The sequence below is a fragment of the Rissa tridactyla genome, chromosome 4 (genome assembly GCF_028500815.1).
Source record: "Rissa tridactyla isolate bRisTri1 chromosome 4, bRisTri1.patW.cur.20221130, whole genome shotgun sequence".
Taxonomy (NCBI): domain Eukaryota; kingdom Metazoa; phylum Chordata; class Aves; order Charadriiformes; family Laridae; genus Rissa; species Rissa tridactyla.
Window position 1 is genome coordinate 12,626,472 of NC_071469.1, and position 22,388 is coordinate 12,648,859.

Genomic DNA, 22,388 nt, shown 5'->3' on the forward strand with positions numbered 1-22,388 from the left:
AATGAGGATCTTAATATGTAAAATAATTTAATCTTATTTTGAGAGATATCAGTCCCTGAAGCTGAAAGGTCTAGGGACCTAAGGATCCTAAGGTTTATGGTAAGTTTGGGCTGCAATACTTGGAGTCCAATGTGGAGACATTTAAATATAAAAGTATCTTTTCAGTGCAGGGAAGTACTGGGAATGTAGCAACTGAAGAACAAGGTCTTTTGTGTAAAAAGACAAGCAGGGTAAAGGTAGATGAATGGAACATGTGAAGGATCAGGTAGTTCTGTGGCAAGTGTGCTGTCCCCCTTATGCCCTCCCAAATTGGTAAAGGAAGAAGTGCTCCATTCATAACCCTCAGGGGGTTTTGGCTTTAGAAATGCCTTTACTTCACACAGATAGTGAAGAAGTGGATGCGAAAAGAAAGTAGGTGACCATACAAAGTTTGAGTTGCAAAGAAGAGTTGCAAAAGTGTGTGAAGTCTGAGTTACAAAGGTGGCCAGATATTTTGACTCTTACACTAGTATCAACACAATCACCCTCATATGCTCATAAAAAAGCTAAGAATTATGGCTGCAGCTATTGTATGAGACATGTACCAATCCAAAGCATTTGAAAATGAGTCAGCCATCCAAAATAATTTTCAAAAGTATTTTAAAATAATAATAATACTAATAATAATACTAAAAAAATAGACAGTGTTTCTTAGCTAGGAAAAAAAGGCTTATGTTGTGTGTGCATGTTTCTCCCACAGTAACTCTGAACGTCTTCATCAGCTACTGCCAGGCTACACCCAGACAAGCCATCTGCCACCCAGGAAACTACATACTGTAAGTGTCTGTAAATCTGACTCACGGTTGCCCTACCCACATGATATATGAGTAAAGGACACCTGTTGCTGTTGGCCATTCAGTACGGCCGTTGATTGCTGATCTGTTAGTCCTGCTTCCTTTCTCCTGTTCCCCAAGTCCTTCTCCCAACCACCTGCCTGAACTTGCCCAAACTTGCCTGCTTCCCATCATGGAGTTTGCCTGGCAGTTTGGGCTCCTTAGTGTCCCTCTAATCATAACTGTACCCTGTCTGCTGGACTCAGGTATCACATGGCTTCTTGGATTCCTCTTCTCATCTTGGCAAATGGTTCTTGACTTAATTGATTTAATCTCTCTTCTAACCATGGAATGCAAGGGCCTGGAAGAGTTCCCTCTTGTGCTACTGCTGGCTTTCTACCAACCACCAACCACCAAAAATAACAGTATCAAAGATAACTGAGTTTCTACAGTTTTATTTCATGGAAACAGGCAGCTCTGTATCCCCCAAGTGAAGAAAACATTGCATGTGAGTTCACATTTTATGAAGGCCAGAGAATTCACACAGAAGGGAGACCTTAAAAATGCCTTAACAAAGAAAAACCCTCTATAAGCAAGTACAAATCCATAAGGACGTAGGACACTTGTTCTAGGTGACCATGACTATTTAAATGAGCTTTCCTTTTGTAACAAGTTGGAAACCTTTAAAGGCAAACTGAGATCATAACTGAGTAAATGCATCTATAGTAATTGGAGCATTAAGAAAATACCATTGCAAGATCTGTAATAAAATCAGGATGGATTGTAAGAATAGCGTAATGGTAATAAATTAACAAGAAAATACTTCAGGTCCTCTCACATTTTGCAGAAGCAATTACTATGATCAGTTATTTTACAAAATGCGTTCAGAATATTCACTTGACTAGTGGGTCTATTTTCATGTCCTATCTCTGTTCTTATAATGAACAATTCACATATATCTGTGGGAAATGGAAGTAACAGTAAGCTGACAACAATGAAATAGTATATTTTCAAAAGTAGGTGTTGCTGTACACTTCTATTAGCACCTGCAAAACATAAAGCATTAAACTTTGCATACAGACTTGGAACACCCCAGTGATGTCAGTCAACACCTTGTTGAACACTTGCCATCTGTCCCATGAAGGAGTCTTCCTGCCTGGTCAGTCTGTGGGTAGATTATACTTTTATACACTGTATTGAAAGTAGTGCAAGTGTCTCCAGAGTGATTTTAAATGTTTTGATTCCTGTTATAAAATGTTAGTACTTTCCGAAGCCATCTATGTTTCAGTTTACTTCTTTTGTGTAGAACGCAGTAGTTAGGTAAATTTTTGCACTATGTGAAAATGTATTTATTTTTTTCTTTTTAATCTTATTATACAAGAAAAAGTTATCCTTTATCACCTTCCTTTTACTACAAAGTTACAAATGATTATGTTTCTTTATATTATTTTTTAAATACTGTATTTCTATTATGCGTTCAGCTCACTTTAAGCCTTACTTTAGAAATTATTCTTTTGATGGCAGTAGTAAATTCATGATTATTCCAGTGTACGTGGTATTTGGATTGCTCTTTCACAGTCAGTCTATTTTAACAAAAGGAAATGCAGTAGAAGTTTTGATGATTTGCTTGGATGTCAACATCTACTGAGGAATGGAGTAAAATAAAGAAAACCCTAAATATACATCTGTATTATGAATATTTATTCTTAGAAACAGACAAATCTTGTCTGGGAAATGATTAAAGCTGGAATGCATATTCATCAAAATTAGGCAATGGTCTCATTCTCACTTGACTTTGTTTCAGCTGTTATAAATCATCTGCTTTCATTTGAACAGTGTCTTAAAAGCTAATGGACTTCAAAATCATTTTTTAAAATAGATTCATATTGCTGACTCTGATATTCATAACAAAACAACTGATGGATCAAATGAAATATTTCAATATATAACATACCCTTTAGTGGCATCCAAGCAATATTAGAGCTAGTAGTTGCTTTTCTGATCTTTAATCAGTTCAGTTAATGATATGCTTGGCACACATGCATTTACTCACTGAAGAGTAACTGATATTCCAACGTCAAAAAACATGTTTAAATAAAATAATCTCCAAAAGCTGGAGGGGAAGTTTGTATCAAATGTGAAAGGTAATTGAGTCACATTATCAAATACTCTTTACTAGAAAGGAAGAATGATTCAAATTTTTAAACAAAATGATAGATGAAAATTGTAATAATTCAAAAAGGGAGGAAATTATTCCACTGAGTGACTGAAATGATACAAAGCAAATCATATCTCTCTGTTTTATAAAATCAGCAAATCAAAAAGCATCATCTTTCTTACCCACTGCTTTTCAAAAAGCTTGTAGAAATTTATCGTGTGTATGAGTCCTGTATTTGAATTAGACCCAGTTAAAGAACTCTTGATACAGATGATCAGGTCTTTCTCAGTATTGAGTTAAACTAGAATTTGTAAATCTAAAATTTTGGTTCCTACTCTAGATATAAGTAGCAAATTTTCTGTGTTTTGGAAACTGCTCAAGGCCATTCGAGAAAGTATATGAGAGGGGCAACAGGGAGGAGAAACTTTGATTAGGCCAATTTTTTAAAAACTCCACCTTGGATAGTTGTGGGTGTTCGGAGTATATACATACACGATACAATGATGCATATATAAAGTGAAAAATATTTTCAAAATTACTTGCACTGACATTAGAACTGATAGTAGGTTTGGAATCTTGTTTCTTGGTTTGTTTTGGTGGGTTTTTTTTCAGTCAAATAACATTCTCCTTTCTGAAAGGATGCCTGCGAGTATAATTGTCCTGTAGTATATTATAAAATAAAATAAATATAGTGTGCAAATACAAATCTGATTGTTGAAAAGCTGAAATGGAAGTGTGAAATACAGAAATTACGAAAGGATGTGACTGTTCAGTCACTGCTTTAAAAATAACCTAGGAAAGTATCTGCACTGTCCTAATAATCTGAGTCTGAAATAACAGAAGTTTTCCATGAGTTTATAAATGGAATATACTGTAATACTTTGTTGCACAAGAAAGGTTTACAAGCAAGATGGGACGCTTTGTTGTGTTTGGAATTGTAAGCTGTCATTCAGATATTTGGAAAGCTTTCTTTCCAGCCAGTTGGCAAATTCTTTGCTGGCATCCAGTAACTGCCTTGCTTTGGTCACAACAGCCATGTAAAAATGCTGGTTTAAAGCCAGTTTATCTCAAACATACTTAGCTTGCACTTTGCAAGTATTTATATTTGATGGAAGACTGCCTTCCTCTGACATTATACAAAATTTATCTGAAGTTCTGGAACTGTTCTAAGAAAGAGAGACCTGACTGTATTAGACAAACCTGTATATGGAGCTAAAAGACCTTTAATCTGATTTATAAAAAGGAGAATTTTCTGAAAGTTACATTTCACATCTGCTATGTGATATGCAGATGAAATGCGTTTTAACCACCACTCTGATGTACAGTGCTGTTTTACTCAGCTTTGTTTTAAGAGGAATTTTATTCACTCAGAATGCACATAGAATAAAATATTCAGCAAGCAACAGTGTAATAAATTAGACACTGATAGTGCATGATAAATAATGAAACAGTGTAATTACAACTCACAAAGGGGAACTCTGTGGTGTATTTGGGAAACACCTGAAGTAAAAAGTATTCTGAATCATTCGATTTCTGCAAAAAACAGTACTCAATTCTAAACTGTGTTTTTTAAATTGGCTTACATATTGTGTTTGCAGTGGAAATGCAAATAGTTCCATTAAGTGATATTCAGTTCTTTATACGTACTACTTTTAGATGACCATTATGGTTTTCGTGATGATCTGTGACAAGCGTTTGCATCTGGGTTGTTTGGCCCTCAAGTCAGAAGTTTCTTTCCCAAATAACAGATATCTGTGTGATGCAGGTTGAGCACACAATTGTGCCCGGAAACTGGGAAATGCAAGATATAGTTTAGACATAACCTTACACAAAGGTTAGATAGCTTTAAATAAACTCAGGGGTAGGTGTTGCTACTGCAGTCTTCCCTGTCCCCAGAACATCCCCCATCTTCTCTTTGTTTTACAAGTGTATTTTCCAAGTCTTGGCATTTACAAGTGTGAGCAAACCTCCAAAGCCAGGAATTCATTTGTACATGGGGATTCCTACTGGCCATTTACAGCCCAAATAAACCTTCTCTATATTGCTTGTGTAGTGCTAAGCAGGCATAGTTGGCAAGAAAGCCAACCCAAAATGTTCTTTTTTTCATGTAGAAACTTAAACTTTCACCCAGGGGAGGGTAGGAATTGCTTTATTATTTTCATCCAACCTGCCTGAGTGAAAACTGCTATAGCCAGGCCTATGCTTATACACAAAGTGACTCAGAAAAGCCTGTCTTCTTTCCATAAAGCTCATCTAAAATATTAGGTATGGGAATCTACAGCTTGGGAAATTTTCCGTCATTTTTTCCTACCCTCTAGGCAGTGGGAAAATAACATATTTCATTGTTTGTAACTGCGGTTCGCCGGAGGGCACCGCCAGCTCGCCGCTGTCACACACCGGGACGCGCCCTGCGCTCCGCTCCGCTGCCGGCCGGGCGGGCCTGGGCCGAGCTCTTCCGCACCACCGGCGGCGCGGCGGCAGCTCGCCGCCCTCCCTGCCGCCTCTGCCCGCGCCAGCCTTATGTCAACAGAGGCGACGCAAGGAACGCAGGTTTCACCTTACATAACCATTCGTTCCTATCAGAGACTTCTTTATTTGTGCCATTAGTGCGTATGAATTAAAAGGAGGGAAAAGCAGTGTTTGCGTTATTAGAGATATATCTCTCTCTGGTTCCAGAGTGACTTCAATGGCCTGTTTGCTGCTGTGGTACTTTTCACTCAGGCAATTTTGTGAAACTCCCATCTCTTCCTTAACCTGGAGGAAATTCGCTTCTGTTCAAAAAACCAGCACACATACCTAAGTCATATTTGTGCCCTTTTCTGAGGGTCTGAGAAAGGCTTTACTGATTCATAGTTATTGCGAAGAGTGAACTTAATCCAATATGGACAAAGGGAAATAAAGTTCTGTGTATCTCAAGCTTTATGTTTCAGCTGCTGCTGCAATCAGAGGACCTTATTCCAATGTTTGTGTGCAAAGTTAGATTTCCAAGTCACTTAGTGCCATCAGGCCTAGACAAAAGAGCCCTGTGTTCAGTACTCTCTCTAGCAGATACTAGGAGAGATCCCAGAGATGGTGGGTCCTGTTTTTGTTCCCTTGTCCTCTCGTGTATAAGCAGAGCATCTTCAGGTGGTGTACACTTGGGATACTTTCAAGGAGTGGTAGATGCTCTCAGGGCTTCTATGCTTGATGCCTCACTCAATTCCCTCTATCCTAATTTTTGATCCTGCAACTCTTACATACCTTTCCCTTTTGATTTAGTGCCCCTCATAAGTTTGATTTTTTCCCCCCTTTCTGCTAGCCTTTTTTCTCCCTGGAAAGGCCTTGAATTCCATGGATAACTTGAAAGATTGGTGTACAGGGGTGCTCTGCTTAGGGTTTTGCTCTGGTTCTCTACTTACACATTTTTTACCGTACACCTTCATACCCCATTCCATTTTCATTTGTTGCTAATGCCCAGCCAGCCCTATAAGAAAAATTCAGTATGACCAGAAACTTTAGTAGTTTCTGGTCTGGTGTCAGAGCAATCATTTTCCTGTTGTGCCTCACCTGCTGTGTTGCATTATAATCTTTATGAACTGAGGGTGGAATCTGGACTATCCTAACTGATTGTCATCAGTCAGTGAATGTCTTCCAAGAATGAGTCCAGTTCCATTTTTAACCATGTCTATTTTGGTGTCCGCAACATCCTATGGTAGTGAGCTTGTTCTACAGCTTCATTGTGCACTGCGAGCCAGGGGGATGTGAGCCAGCTTTGATCCATCTGCCTTTGATCCAAAAATTGTATGACCGGATATAGCACAGCTCTTTGAGCTCTTAGCTTTTGTTGGTTAAGACTACAGCCAGCATAAGCTCACGTCTGCTCCCACTATACTGCAAAGACATCCTCTAACTGATACTTAGACAGGTCATAGCAATGCACTATTAAGCCAAAGGAATGTGCCGTAGATTACCACACTCAGGCATATTGTGCTACCATGGAAACACAAAGGACCTGTGGGGAGGGTCTCTGTACGTAATAAACTCTTGGCTAGATCACGCAGCCGAAAATAAGTATTTTCTACAGGGAGTAGCTCAAATGTGGACAAATCTCTTTAAGTCTCAGGTAGCCAATAGAGACTGGAGCAGGTGAAAGAAAGTATTAAATGAAAGGTGATCCGCTAGATTAGTCAGCTGTTTGAATGGCTCGTACCTGTCATCTCTGTACAGTCCAGTGGGCATAAGCAGAGAGTAGGGGAACAGCCAGTCTTCTCAGATCTAGGCAAAAGTGGGGGAAATAAAGAGCTATTAAACTCATTGGCTGGCTTCCCTAATAATTACTTTCTGAATTTTGTCATCCTTTTGTATACAAAACAGAATTATCAGAGGAATTTAGAACATAAATTAGTAGATAATTAAAAAAGAGACCATCACATTGATATTTCTTCAACTTTGCTTTTTTTCAATTTGATTTAGTCTTTCTTCAAAACTCAGATTGTGTTGTTATTTCATATAAATTAAATATAAATTTTAAACTGTTATATATATGCTACCCCAAAATAATGGGTAAAGGTAAATTTGCTGTATGCAAACATTCATTTATTAATCTGGTACTGAAACTGGATATTTGATAAAAGAGCAAGAGTAAACTTCACATACATTCTGTCTCTTTGCTTTTCCAGATATGCTTTAACAGTTCATGATGTATTGAATTTGTTCATACAAAAAATAGCTGTTGATGATTGACAAAATACCCTGCAAGGACTACTCCAGTGATGAATTCTACAGTGATGAATACTCCATTGATTAATTCAACAGGGAAGAACAAAAAAGTTTTAAAGGAGGCATAACTATTATGTCCCAGTCCAGGGTGACAGTTGCAAGGTTGCTAAGAAAAAAATGCATCCATGTCTTTTCTGACATGAGGAAGTATGCTACTTGTGGCTAAAGACTAGAGGAGAAAGGATTGCAGATCTGCAACACCTCTGAAAGACATATAAAATGTTTTCACGGTCCCAAATGAAATTAGTCATTAATTTTGCTGATTGATAATGTGGAATCAGTTTTCCCCCAAATTAAGGCTGGTTTGGGTCCCTTGCTCTGAAAAGAAGCTATCTGACTACTGGTCAGCCTGGACAGCTCTGGGATGATCACTTTGGAAGAATGATCCCAAGGATAATCCCTCAGGACAATTTTTCAGCATTTTGCAGTGTTGTGGGAAGGAAGAGGTGCTTACATGGTTTAGGGATCCATAGCTGCCTTAGCAGTGTCTTGAGTTACTTGTAACCAGCTCAAGACAAAAAGGACAGAGTTTTTCTTCTGCCAATAGGACACAAATGGGTGCAAAGTGGTTCAAGAATTGGAAGAGCATATCAACAGTTTAAACCCACTTTTGCCAACTTTCTTCATGCAGGGAGCCAGAATCCGTAGCCTTCATTTCCCCCTCCTTAGTCACCACACAGGCATCCTGTGGGCACAATTAACTGTGAAAATACAGTAAAACACAGGGGAGAAACTGAAAACCAGTGCCTTTTTGTCCCTTGAGCTGGCTGTCAGTTCCAAGTTGGTCAAAGGCTGAAGACAAATTACTTATTTATTTTTATATATACAATATCTATGTTTCCTTGTGATCATTCACAATAGAGGCTCTTCTAGAAAAAGTTACATAGTCCATAATGACTGTCAATGGAGAACTGTCTCTGAATCGCAACTACTTTTCAAAACTGGTGCAGATTTGGGAAATGCTGTACTTAAAAAAGCCAACAGAGCCACCTAGTGTTTAAATTAAAAATGTACAGTTTTGTGTGTTTTGGACTTCTGTGGGCAAGAGCAAGATCTAGGTGCTATCTCAATGGTCAAGAAAGGGTAAACAGCTCATAGTCTTTCCTGTTAATCCCTGACAGTTCTTTTTTCTTACAAACTGTACAGTTATTGGTGCTAGAATTAACAGTGTTAAAATTGTATGTGGAGATTTGTATTACTTTGTATTACTTCACCAAGACACCCAAGACTAGTCAAAAAGTTTTCTCTGATACTTAGCCTCTGCCACTTTCATATTAACATTTTTAGTTATACATTTTCATTTCATCTTGGCATTTAAACTCTTCAAATACCTGTGCTCCTTTGCTGCCTGCTGCTTCAGGGGTGTATACTTCATCAGTTCTTTTCTGTAGTGTGGCCTTTCTTCTGTGAAATTTCTTTTTGACAGTCTGGCATATCAAATTCAATGCAGTGCTCTGGAGTCAGTCAGAAAGCTGGGAAAAGGCCACATTGCAGGTTTCTTACTTTTTTCCTCAAAATGCTGCAACAAGCTTCAGTGGCTGTTACCTCTCTTCCTCGTAATCAGCATGCATGCATGCATGCATGCACACAACAGACAAGTACACAATTCACACTGATTTTTTACTCATCATTTCTCATGGTGAGATCAGATATAATTGCTCAACATTTGTCATCCACAGTCATTTCCCTTATTACATATTCACATTGTCATTTTCTGGCTCTATGGATAACTTCCAGAGAAAAAGAAACATGATTTTTATAGTTATTGTCTAAATAATTGGGCTGGCTTTGTTCTTATAATGTAACCTAAGAAGGTGAGTGCAGATCAACTAATGACTGCTCAACAAACAGGCAAAACAAAATTTTGCTGCCCTATACAGAAAAAACTGTGGTCAAAGCAGAGCTGGGACCATGACTGAGACAACTTAACAGCTTTGCTGCCATGGGAGATGTAGGACAGAGGACAAAAGAGGTCACACCAGGAAGAGCCACTGATATTTCTGAGACAAACCACTTCTTCCCAGGTCCATGTCAGAAATCATTGTCCCATAATCATTCTCCTTCTTTTTTTTCTTCTTTTTCTTTGTCCAGGTCTAGTCTAATAGTATGCTTTTCTTAGGCAGCATGCACTGATTCATTTAAATCCTAATATTCATTGCTAAATCTAGCATATGTGTAATTCAAAGGTAGAACATGCTTCAGGCACGGGAATTTAACTGACCTAACTTTAGATGTTTGAAAGATAGTTGTCAAAATCTAAGCCAGTGTTCTAAGATTCTTTACAGTCCACCAGAAGAAGCAAACACTGTCAAAAAAACCCTTTTCTTTTGATGTCCATATACGTGCCTAAGAATGCTGGTGTCAAACATTCTCAAGTTGAATTCCACATGGCCAACACTAACTACTAAAAATCATTTGCTTACCAGGAATCTCAAAGTGAGACAGAATTATATTAGTTATTTTGGAAGCTACTTCTGGATGGCCATCTTAGACAGGAGGGACTATGTAATAAGAATGCTGTCCTTTAAAGGAATCACTTAACAGCTGTACTTGTTTTTGTAGTTGCCCAGTGAAATTTTCTTGTAATTGCTCAAGAAAGGGAAGTGAGTGAGTCTTGTGCTTTATAAACCTATTTTGCTTATTATTGGTGGGTTTTCTGCCCACTATATATTTAGTTTTTAAAAATACTTAGGGTTTCTTCACCTATTGCCAAAAGTCAAAATTAAGGTTCTGAAAATATCACTATGCATTACTGCTGTATTCTGTTTACTGAATCCCTTCAAAGGGACTATCATATTATCACTATGACCTCAAAAAAAACGTTAGTCTTGTTTAATCATTAGAACAAAGAGCTGGAGGCCAGAAAGATCATAATACAACAATTAGGGACAGAGAAGAGCCAACAATGTGGTTCATAGAAAACAGACACAAGAAAAGACCTATCTGAGTCCGTGGAGTGTTTCTATTTTCCCCAGGGGATGTACTGCACAAACCCATGATATATCCAGTTTCTCCAGAATTTAAGTTTACATTACAGTAGATCATGTGCCAAGCTGTCCTGTTTACAAAAGCTTTTGTCTACACAAGGAAGTTGACTGATACAGCTCTCATGGCTTAAGCTATTTCTTAGCTATTCTAAAAGCTGCAACTAGTTATTTAAGAGCAACTATTGTGGAATAGCTTATGCTACAGTGGTTACACCCATCACTTTCCCTGGAGAGAAAAAAATCCATTACAATATTCTAAACATGAACTCATTGTAAACTTTTGCAGCATTTTCTTCAGGACTCTACAAATAGGCAACTTGAAATAATATTCTGAATGGCATTAGCTGTCTTTGAACAGGTAACTTTAAATTTAATGGCATGACTTGGAATACTTAGCAAAACTTTTTGATTGGAGGCAATTAGAATTAAACATGAGAAGAAAGAGCAGTTATTACAGGGAGGAAAACTCCAAGGGGAATGGAAGAAAAAAAAAAACAAATGGAAAAGGGGTCTGAAAGGGAATTAATAGCAGCAAAAGGAAAACTGTATAGAAGAAAATGAAAGTGCAGAAATAACAGTGAAGGTCAAGGTGGGAATGTTTCCTCAACTGAGAAACAAGTGTGGTGGTAAGCCTGAGTTACCTACCACAGTACAAAAGGATAGTTTATCCCCTTGATCTTAGTGCCAGTACCCCACTGATATCAGTGTGCATCTTGCTGTAGATAAGCATATCATATAGTCCTAAATTTAGACAAGCAGTCATTAAACATGGAATTTGGCCTTCTCTGCAGAATGACTTTGCACCTCCCTCACGTAGGTCCCAAAGCCAAGACAATACTTTCTCCATTGCATGCCCATGTTTGTTCTGCCAGCCTTTTCATTACTTGCTTCATTTAGTCACAATATGTCAAAACCCAACTCTGTGACATTTCAGTCCAACTGTCCTTTGAAAGAAGTGTTTCTTCTATCTGTTTTGAACAGTACAAAGCAACTTGCTGTTTGTTTCCCTCCCTGTAGCAGACACTTCTGTCTTTCTAGCAGACTTAAATACTGTGATAGATTGAAGGAATTCTATGTTGTTTCCACACGTGTGGCACAAGCTGTCAAACAGGTGAAATGGCAAGGACCTGTTCTGTGCAACAAGAGCCGATAAGGACAGAATAGGGAAGCAGAGCCACCTCTATCAGACCTGCCCTGAGATACTAACTGAGAAGGTGTGCCCCCGATCTGTCAGCTTCCCACACAATTCATGGATGGGTTTTGCACATCCTTGCAAGATCAGGAGCTGAAGTGATTTTACAGAAGTTTTCCTTCTTTTATTTTCATAATTCAGGAGCTGAGAAAATATCACCTTGATCAAAAAATATAATTAATCATAGTTGTAATAATTGAGGGAATATTATCTATGTAATGGAAACTTTTGCCTGGTTTTTAATGTTTAGGTGTGTTTTTAATGCCTCTGTATGAATATATATCCACATTTGCTAAAAAAGCCTTTCTATCTGAGATTAGAAATAAAAGGGAGTCCTTTGTTTTAAATCTTATAGTTTCACCAAACAGTTAGTCAAGGAGGTTAGATGAACCTTTTACTCCAAGTGTTTCTGCAGGGGAATGAAACTTCAACAAAGAAACCCAAAGAAGCCAGGTGCTATAAATGGGTATATGAAGTGGAAAGGACTCAAGCACGTAAAAGTACTAGAAAATAGTACCCTGGGGGAGGAGGTAGAGAAATTGTGAGCAAGATTAAACCTGGGATTTGGGTTGCATGTTGCAGGAACCCCTTGTTGCTAGCCAGGCTAGGAGCATGGGGAGGAATTCATTGCAATGTTAAACCCTATAACCTGGCCCAAAGGGACCGGGGTGGAGATTGTAATGGATATACCTTTAAATTGTTGTAACTCATGATTTGAGTTGCATGTTATAGGAATTGCTATAGCAGGAACTACCTGAACCAATGGAGAGCAAGCCTTACAAGAAGCAGTACAAGTGCAGCAGGGACACGACTTGATCTGGCTTTGGTGCCCAATAACAGCTGATCCACAACTGACCAAAGGGGTATTCCATGCCATATGTCATCATACAAATTCAAATGAGAAGTCAGGTGTGCTTTTTAACAGTGTGTATGATTAATCTGTGTCGGGGAAGTTGTTGATTTTCTAACTCTTGATGTTCTCACTACAAAGCAGTGTACTTTTCTAGAAGCAATTCTTCACTTGAACAGAGTTGTGGATCTCAATACCATAATAAATGGGTAAAATGTAATGGCCTTGACAAACAGGAGTCAAACTAAGAGATCTATTGATTCATCTTCGCCTTAAATTCTCTGAACCTGTGAAATTTCTTAGACAGCTTTGACTTCCTCATCCTAGATTTCATATTGCTTCTTTCTGCCTTCAGTTCAATGATTTAAATTCATGCCTGAAGGCCAAAGGTGCATTTTTTGTTGTTGTTTAAACACTAACTTGAGGCTGAAAACATTTTTGTTTGTCCAAATCTGGAAAAATGAGGAATGATTATATTACCAAAGGGAGAGAGAGAAAAAAAAAAAGGAATACTGTGTACCCAACAAAACAGAGGCAAGAATGCAGGAATGTAAATGTGTTACAGGCTGTTATTAGGATTTTGGATGCAAAAATAAAACTTAGAAAAGACTGAGTAGTTGAAAAGGCATAATATGATCCAATTTATTTAGACTAGAAATTGCCTTCCCTAGACTGCTAAGGTGACAGGAAAAAATTATGAAAGGAAGGTAATCATATTTGTTCTAAGTCTGGCAGTTTCCACTGAAATGCCTGTCTATAATAGTTTTTTTGAAGAAAGTGCCTTGGGGAATTACTAGAAAAATGAGCTTTATTAAGTGTTCATGGCCATCTGAACTACCCACCCATCCACTATAAATGTGTTCTGGCAAAACAAGTGTTTGCGTTGCCATGGCCTTTCCCGTGATGTTATTTTCTTAAGCAAAAGCGTTTTTCTAGCTGAGATCTTAACAAGGACACAGGCAGGGCGCCATAATTCAGTCCTTGAAGAGAAAAATAATGATTTGGAGGGAACGGCGAAGGGAAGAGATGGTCTCAGAGGGGGTAGAACAGAGGACTGACTTAGCTATCGAGTGGCTCTTTTGCCCAACAGAAGCAGTGGTCCCTTCCACTAATCACTCCAGTTCTGTAGGAGAGTAGTGCAGCCTCCACCAGCCCTGCAGAAATGCTGATAGGTCCAGTGCTAAGATTCTCTTGTAGCATCCTCAGCATGGGGAAAATCTCTCTTAAAAATAGCAGCTCAATTGTTATTTGCTGAGCAAATCACACGCCTCAGACACAGACTTCCTCAAATCAGGTCATAGGGCTCTGTGGTGTGCAGGGACTCTGCACAAAAATGCATCCCCAAGGTCTATGTGGATCCATGTGATATATCTGCAAGATGTGAACTGTTCTATATACTGCATTTGGTTTTTTTCCTTCTTTTGCCCTGCAAAATCACTTAGGGAAGGTCCTGCCTAAGGGTTTCACATTGGTTTCTGTCCTCCAGTGAATACTTCTGCAAGTGAAAATGGTTGTGAATTTTACATTGTTTACTGATTTATACTCTGGTTTTAGATTAATATCAAAGTGTCTTGTTATAAAAACTGGTGGGCTGGTCACAGAAGCATTGAACTGCATTATGATATAGTTAGTATACATCACAGCAACTAAAGCAAAACTAACGGGTGTTTACATAAGTGCATAAGAACAAGGCAGGTATTGAGTCACCCTTTCTCTGCATTCCAGTAATCATCAGTTTGTGAGGTAGAGGTCATCTCTAAATCCTTCTGCTTTCCTACCACCCAGGGTCCTTGAATTCCTTTCTAAAGGAATAAAAGGCAAAAAAAAAAGAACAGCAGGACCAAAGTCTGGGGCTTAGCTCTCACAGGGTTTCAATCAGATTTGGGCATTTTCTTTCCTTCAGCTTCTGTGAGACAACTCTTCTTTCTCAAACTGCTTTCACACCCATGTAGCTCTGTGAATCACAGCAGAATACTGATCTCACCAGAGAAAGTAAAGGGAATGAGATCCACTAATGCTAAATGTAGGTCCAAATCCAGTTAAGTATCTATTTGTAGGAGAGAATGCATTACAAAAAATCAAGTAATGAAAAATAAAATAGAATAGGCCTCTTGGGTCATCTTATCCTGCCAAAATTATTTTTCTTCAATGCAAACCACATCATGAAGATGGTGAGCAGTAGCCCTTCTGTTTGAAGCAATGCAGTCCACATCTCACTGATACCTGAACGCAACACCATTTTAGCAAACACAACAATTACAGAGCTATGGTAAAACAAACAAAGCAACATGGAACATTTTATTTACCTTTAAATAAAATTAATTAGCTGGAAAACTGAGAGCAAATATCATTTGATAAAAATAACAGAATATGCTAGAACTTTACTCCAAAAAATGTGTAATGTGTTCTCCTAACTGCTGAGACCCATTCAGTCTTATGCTCCTGCACTGAGATTACTTTTAGAAATCCCAGGAACGGAGCTCTACTCAGTCCTGTAAGAAATAGTTCCTCAGCCTACCACCTCATGATAAGTTCTTCCTACTCAACTCAACATTTACCTACCATCTCATTGATCCTGTTGAAGTATCTTCGATAGCTCTTACTTATTATTTTTCATATTTATACCCATCAGAAAAAATCACAAGATATCTAATTTAAAGCTAAAAATCCACAGAAGGGAGAACTCGAACTAAGTCCAGCTTGCTTTATGCAACTAATTCCAATGAAATTAAAAGGCTATTTAGGGGAGGGAAGCAAACTTACACCATTATGTAACAGCAGTCACATCTTAGATTTTGTTTTAATATGACCTTTTGAAAATTAGACTAGAAAGAGATTTCCAAATTAAAATTGAATCAATTAAGTCTCTTGCTCTTGCAATTCAGGGGCGTTGTATCTGATGCATGAGGCAATACAGGAACTGCATATTGTGGGATGTATCTGACTTGTTCCTAAGTGGATTTAGTTGCCACAGCGTGATGTAGGGAGTTTGCAAGGTCCATTCAGCAAGAAAAGGGTTGACCTGGATAATGATCCTGGAGCAGAGGGAAAGGGAACCAGCTGCAGAGGGTGACAACGCTGCCAGGAGAGCAGCAAGAATTACTTAGAACATAACATCACTTAGGGGGAGGCATTTCTAAGTTGATGCTGACAGGAATTCAGAGATGTGGGGGAACTAAAAGAGATCTAGAGGCTGGAGACAGGACTGTAAATTGAGTTACTCGTGCTTATCTGCTGTCACAAACTGTGGCAGTAATTTATAGGTGTACCTCAGTTGTCAGAATACCCCCAGGTTTCTTGTAAAAACTCTTGAGAGATGGCCTGTTCAAATGCATTTCCTCTCTTGGAGTTTACAGTCCTAGGGCAGAAAGTGCTTAATGGAGGTAGTGTTCTCTACTTCAGCTACAGATGGGTGTATTAGTGAGCCCTGCTTCTGGTTTTATCTTTGAAAGGATCGGTCTTCAATTTGAGACTGCTGAAGGCGTGGATATGCATTTAATTCAGCCATTCCTACTATTGGAGCCATAAGCCTCATGGCTGGGTTGGGCCAGATCATGTGGAATGGCATTGAGAATGGCCAAAGTCACTTTTATTGTCCCTGTCTGCAAATGTGAGTAAGCCTCCTTTGAATGTGATCCTGGAAGATTAATTCCCATGACTTCAACATCTGAATAGAAAAAAATTAAGATACATTTATATGTGATGGGAAAATTAAGCTAAATTCATTCATTCATTAATAATGAAAGCTTATAAAATAGTCTGCCTTCAACAAAATGCTAAAGAATACAATGTAATTACAATTTAGTTGTAAGTATGTAGTTTTTTGTTATGAAAATTAGTAGTATATTTCATTAATATGGTATTGTTGTGAATGACATTTTACTGAAGAAATAAACATGAATTCCTGAACATTAGAGGTAAGTTTTGTGATTCCTATGATAAAATATTTTTAGCTGTCTGACATATGAAGGCATTTAGAAATTTCCCAGTTCCTTTAATGGGGAATAATTTCTTTCATTAAATACTTTTAAATTATTCTTACATAACTTGCGGTGAGCTTACTGGGCTTTAAGTTGGAATGTTAATCAAACACACATATTGCCTAATCTTAAAACAAATAGAAATCACCAGGTATTTTATAACTTTGCAGTATGTTATGTACTTCCCAATATGCACGTGGGATCAATCACACCCCCAGTTCTCTTCATAATTCCAAATAAGCTGTGTGATTCTAAATTTTGATTAAAGAGAGATCCAGAACCTCATTTATTATGTAAATGAACAGTAAGATAACTCTTCTGTTTAGGACTTGAGGATGGGCAGTGGGGGATGTGGGTTCTAATCCCCAACTTGCCTTATTAATCACTCAAAAGCTGTTAAGAACCAACCATGTCTTTGATGTCTTGATGTCAATTAATTAGCTGTCCTTTAAGGTCTACTATCATGGCCCTACATGGAGATGTAAATGAGTGTAAAGTGTCCCCTTTATTTCTCTGTTGAGCTTAATCCTACAGGTAAGTGAGGTAAAGCAGGCCCTGCAGAACTGCCAAGGAGGCTTTGGTTCACTGTATTCCACCATTAGCTAAGATCATTGCACTAAAGAGACTTCAGTTTCATCTGATGCAAGACTACAGCAGTTTTCTTAGTTTGAGGACCCAGAAAACTCCATGCTACTACTTTGTTCAGGGCAGATTACAAAGTGATGGTCCAGTCCTAATTGTGGGTGTTTTTTTCCATTAAATAAACTAAGGCTTAACAAAATCTGAAAACTATATCTAGTCTAATTATAAACCTTAGTTATAGATAACCTTTAGGTTATGTGGTTAAAATGTTGCAAAGATCCTTTATAAAAAGCTTAAAACAATTTTGACCTAGTTTGTGTTTATATTCAAATACTGATATAAGCTGAATTGCAATAGTCCAGTTGTATATTTCTTATGTTTTAGACGAGAATGATCTGGTGATGTATTTCACTTTGAATTAACAATTGAATAGCATAAGTTCAACACTTGCCCACTGCTTTTTAAATGTCAATGTATGTTGTAAATAGTCTAAGAATGACTGTCACCGTTGGTCTGTCACAGAGAGGTATTATTCATATCCCAAGTCTTTGGAGAAAGTAGGTCCTCTGTTGAGATTCATAAACAATATGCTGTTAATTTCTTGTATAGAAATGAAGACAGCTGATAACACCCAAAAGTGACACAGTGGGATTCAGCACAGTGGGACTCAGCTTGGATGTGAAGGCCTTCCCAGGACCTATGACTTGCTTTTTCCAAAGATTGTCACCTCTTCTGCAGGGACAGTTGAACTGCACGCAAAAATCCTTGCAAATCACCACATTCTCTAACATAATCAGAATCAGTCCTGATTTTATAGTGGAACACTTTAGAAATGGCTGGATGAATTAATCCATTTCCCTGTTGTGGAAAGCAAAGAACAGTCATAAAGATAGACAGCTGAACGCCACTGTCTGCTCGTTAAATCTGCCCGTGTTTGTGAGTCAACACCATCACATATTAGAGAGGGCAAATAGCAAACTTTAGAGGAAAATACTAACATTTATCATGGCAACTGGCAATCATTCATCTGCAGCAAATCAATATAGGTAACCAAAAGTTTGGTTACTTGTTGAATATTGCCTCCAAAATTCTAAAGGGCCAGAGAACTGGCAAACCTATCTGTATTGAGTCTGGCTGGGAGGTGATTAATTTTCCCCATTGCAGCCCTCATAGGGCTGTACTTTGTATTTGTAGCTGGAAAAGTGTTGATAACACACCAGTGTTTTGGCTACTCCTAAGCAGTGCTCCTGCAGCACCTAGGCTGTCTTTCCAACATCCCCCTTCACCCCTAATGGTGGGCAAGATCTTGGGAGGGGAGATAGCCAGGACAGCAGACACAAACCTACCAAAGGGATATTCCATAGCATATGACGTCTGCTTAGGGATAAAAGCTAAGAGAAAGGAGAAGGAGAGGGGGGCATTCATTAGTATGACATTTGTCTTCCAGAGCAATCACTATGCATACTGAAGCGCTACTTCCCAGGAAATGGCTGGATATCACCTGCTGATGGGAAGCAGAAAATAAATCTTTTGGTTTTCCTTTGCTTCCACATGTGGCCTTTGTTTTTGCTTTATTAAACTGCCTTTATCTTGACCCACAAGTTCTTTTCCATGTTATTTTCTCCCCCCCGTCATGCTGAGGAGTGGAGTGATAGGGTGCCTTGGAGGGCACCTGGCAGCCAGCCAAGGTCAACCCACCACGCTATTGGACAGATGTTATGGAAATGTTGTGATGGACTTCATTTAAGCTTGATGCATTTTTATTCCTGTAAAGATCATGACATGGCCAAGAAGCGGAAGTGTGTTCTTGTCCAAACTCTGTGTTTGTCCTCTGTGTCTAAAGGACATTTGCCAAACTATTCAGTTGTTGGTCAGAAGTTGGAAGTGCTACCAGAATATGCTCCCCTAATACTTACGAATTATATGATTTCAAGTATCATGTTGCCAGCTTTTGAAATAGTGCTAAGGTATCTAAATGACTAGTATGATCCAGAAATTAACTATGCTGTGAATCAGTTACTGTGAAGGAGATCAACTACCTTAGAACACTGTGGTTCCTCACCGATGTTACTCAGAATATATTCGTGGCAAGTGATCTCTGATTTCAAACTCTTAGGAAAAATTTGAGAATATGGATCACAGATCTCCAGCGCAGTGGTGCATAGTCATCTGCAGTGATAATGTGTTTGGGATGAAATCTTGGTGCCGGTGAGGTCAATGTAAATTTGCAATTGCTGCTTAATAATAAGACCATAGAGCTGAATGAGGGGGGTGGTTATTTGGGTTTTTTTAGTTAATTCTGTCTAAACCAAATTAACCATCAAGGTGCTACCAGTTCTGGGAAACAATGAAATCTCTTGTTCTGTTCTCTGGGATTTCCTGTTATTGCATGAATGAAAAACAAAGAAAATGGGCTCTGTATCTTGGAACCTTCAGAAAGGGAACTGAGGCCAGTGAGAGTGTCTGTTCCTTTCAGGAGATTTTGGTGTGGTTATGAGTCTTGGAGCTTGGTTTGAGTTCGGATACTATCTAAGAGACAGCAATTACAAAATTAAGCCCCTCGAGGTCATGCCAGTGTTGCTAGGCACTAGATAGCCACGGTTGTTGGTGCTGGGCCATTGTGCAGAGCCTGCCTTGGGAGATATCCCAAGGATACCCGCTGAGTGTGAAAGGAGCACTCAGCCAAGAAAAGCAGAAAAAAGTGTTCTTCTGAAGTGGGGGAAGGGATGCTGTTTGTTTTCTGGTTTTAATCTGTAGAAGTCCAAGAAAGGGAACCAAAAAATTAAAGAGTGGGAGGACTGAACTGGAGGGGAGTACAAGTATCTTTTTACGTCAAGAATGGCCAGAGCAGACCACTGTTTAAACCTTGGAACTCCATTATTCTTGGTCCAGCTGGCAGTCTGTTAGAAGAGTCCTCCTGACTACCCAGACAAGTTTGGAGAAATGCAGGTTTTCCCATTTCCACTCTTGCAAGAGTAACAATTTCCTTGCCAGAAGCACTGACTAGGGGAAAGCTACATATCTGCAACTAGAGTAAGGACAGAGAGAGCTGGGTTTCTGCTTCAGGAGCCCAGGGCGACTTCTAGTCCACAGCTAAGAAGAGTCTGTCAATGTTGGCATTGAAGACTTTTAACTGACTGCATCGTGTCTGTGTTCACAAAGATTCCCTCAAAGTACCGTATTAGTCAAAGCCTTTGCTGTAACATACAAGTTAGATTTCCAAAGGTTAACTGCTCTCTGCCAGAAGAAATTGGTTTCTGTCTCATCATTTCCTGCAGAGCTTTCAGCAGGACATAAGCAAGTCACCAGAGCCTCAGGAAGGGGGTGGTTTGTCTTGCCTGGCAGCCTCTGAAAACCCACGTACTCCCTGATACTTTTTGCCTAACTGCTTGAAAACATGTCACTGAAAGGTGCTTGCAGGCAATAGACGTTTCTCTTTACTGCTTGAGTAAAAATGTCCATCCTGGCAAAATACTGTGAGACAAACTGCAATGCTGCCTGAAGAAACGAGTATCAGCCACGGGCTTTTTCCAGCGGCTAGTGGCAAGGGAAACAGAGATTACAGCTCTCAAGGTGAAGTGAAGGCTTTGCCTCTTCCCTGCCATAGCTGATCAAGGCTAAAGTGTGCCTTGATATTGCAGTGAGACCAGGAAGTCCTTCTCTGTATAATCTGTATTCTTTCCTAGAATACTTTTTCTTATACTAGTGCCTTCTAGTAACCAAAAAAGACAGGCAAGATATCCATCAAATGGCACGTGAAGAACAAAAGAGAAACATGGGAGCAGGAAAAGGCACTTTTCTGGGGAAAAACTGAAGATTGTGGGAGATATACTGAGCTCCATTTTGTTAATTCTGTTTAATTCAGCAAGGTAAACCATAAGCCTATGACTTTTAAAAATAATATTGTTGTAATATATAGCAGTCTTTATGAACTGTTATTTTTCTCTTACCACTTTGCCTTTCAAGGCATTTTGAATTTTAAAGTCTTCTGTCCAAGCGAGGGCATATCTGCATGCACCACCTAACCTCTTTAACCATGTATATATACCTATTTTTTTTAATAATTGTATATAGAGGGAAAATAAACAAAATAATAGAAACAGATAGTCCTGGAACCTTAACACAGTATTTTTGGTTTCCTTGAAAATTATTTGCAGATTTGTTGAAGAAAAACATGAGTTCACAAAGACTACAGATTCCTACAAGAGGTAATAGGAAAAAGATTCTAACTTGATGCATTTCCCATTTTCTTAAATTTCCAACCAGCTTTTTCCAAAGCTAAACAGTAACACCTAAACACTGGCATACACATGCAGATTTCATTTAGGGTTTTCAAAGGTCAGTTCTGAGCAACTATGTGCTTTGGAATCCATTTAGGAGCACAGATGCTGTTCTTAGATGGTAAACAAATGAAGATAGACATTTATGTCTCTAGCTGAACATTCCACAAACTTATAGAGAAGTCCACACCTAAATAAGTTTAATATTAAGTATGGGGATGTTCTGGGATTCTATACATCTTATAATTTCTTAGATAAAGTTAGTTAATTTTTGTTATCAATAAAAGTTATCTTTAACCACATATATCATCTCCTAACTACTTCTTAGATCTTCTGGATTAGGCACTGTTATACATAGTGTATGCTATTATTTGCATTTATTTTTCTGCACAACTTCTATTGCACAAGAAACCTGTATTGCTGTTCTGTAGAAGTGTATACAACACACTGTGTTCCCCTACAGTCTAATGAATTCCTGGGTGTCTCCCCTGAGAACTGACTTCTACCACACGTTGTCTAATCTGTGTTATGTCTGTCCTGTCTCATTCTCCTTGCCTATCTGCTACTGGTGTCCACTCTTCAAGTCTTTGACCCCTCCTAGCTCTTTTTGTTTTGGAGTCTCCATATTCTCATTTAGAGACTGAACCCTGGATGATTTTAATCCAGATAGTCCCAGTTGCCCAACCACAGCCCAACTGTCAGCACAGGCATAGGCAACCATGCTGCATGGCAACACAGCAGAGTGGGCATGAACCACATAAAACTGCATGGCTCAGGGACCAGCGATTG

At 38.7% G+C, this 22,388-nt stretch overlaps 1 long non-coding RNA gene across 3 annotated transcripts; it reads left to right on the plus strand.

Annotated features, from left to right (window-relative positions):
* The first annotated feature begins 41 nt into the window (after positions 1-41).
* On the plus strand, positions 42-18,760 carry LOC128909311 (uncharacterized). Of its 3 annotated transcripts, XR_008466329.1 has the most exons (4): positions 42-99; positions 740-815; positions 1,893-1,971; positions 17,929-18,760. It is a non-coding gene; the product is annotated as an uncharacterized LOC128909311 (long non-coding RNA). The 3 variants fall into 3 exon arrangements; XR_008466330.1 differs by lacking the exons at positions 1,893-1,971; positions 17,929-18,760 and adding an exon at positions 16,210-16,516; XR_008466328.1 differs by lacking the exon at positions 17,929-18,760 and having other exon boundaries at positions 1,893-3,909.
* Positions 18,761-22,388: the final 3,628 nt, after the last annotated feature.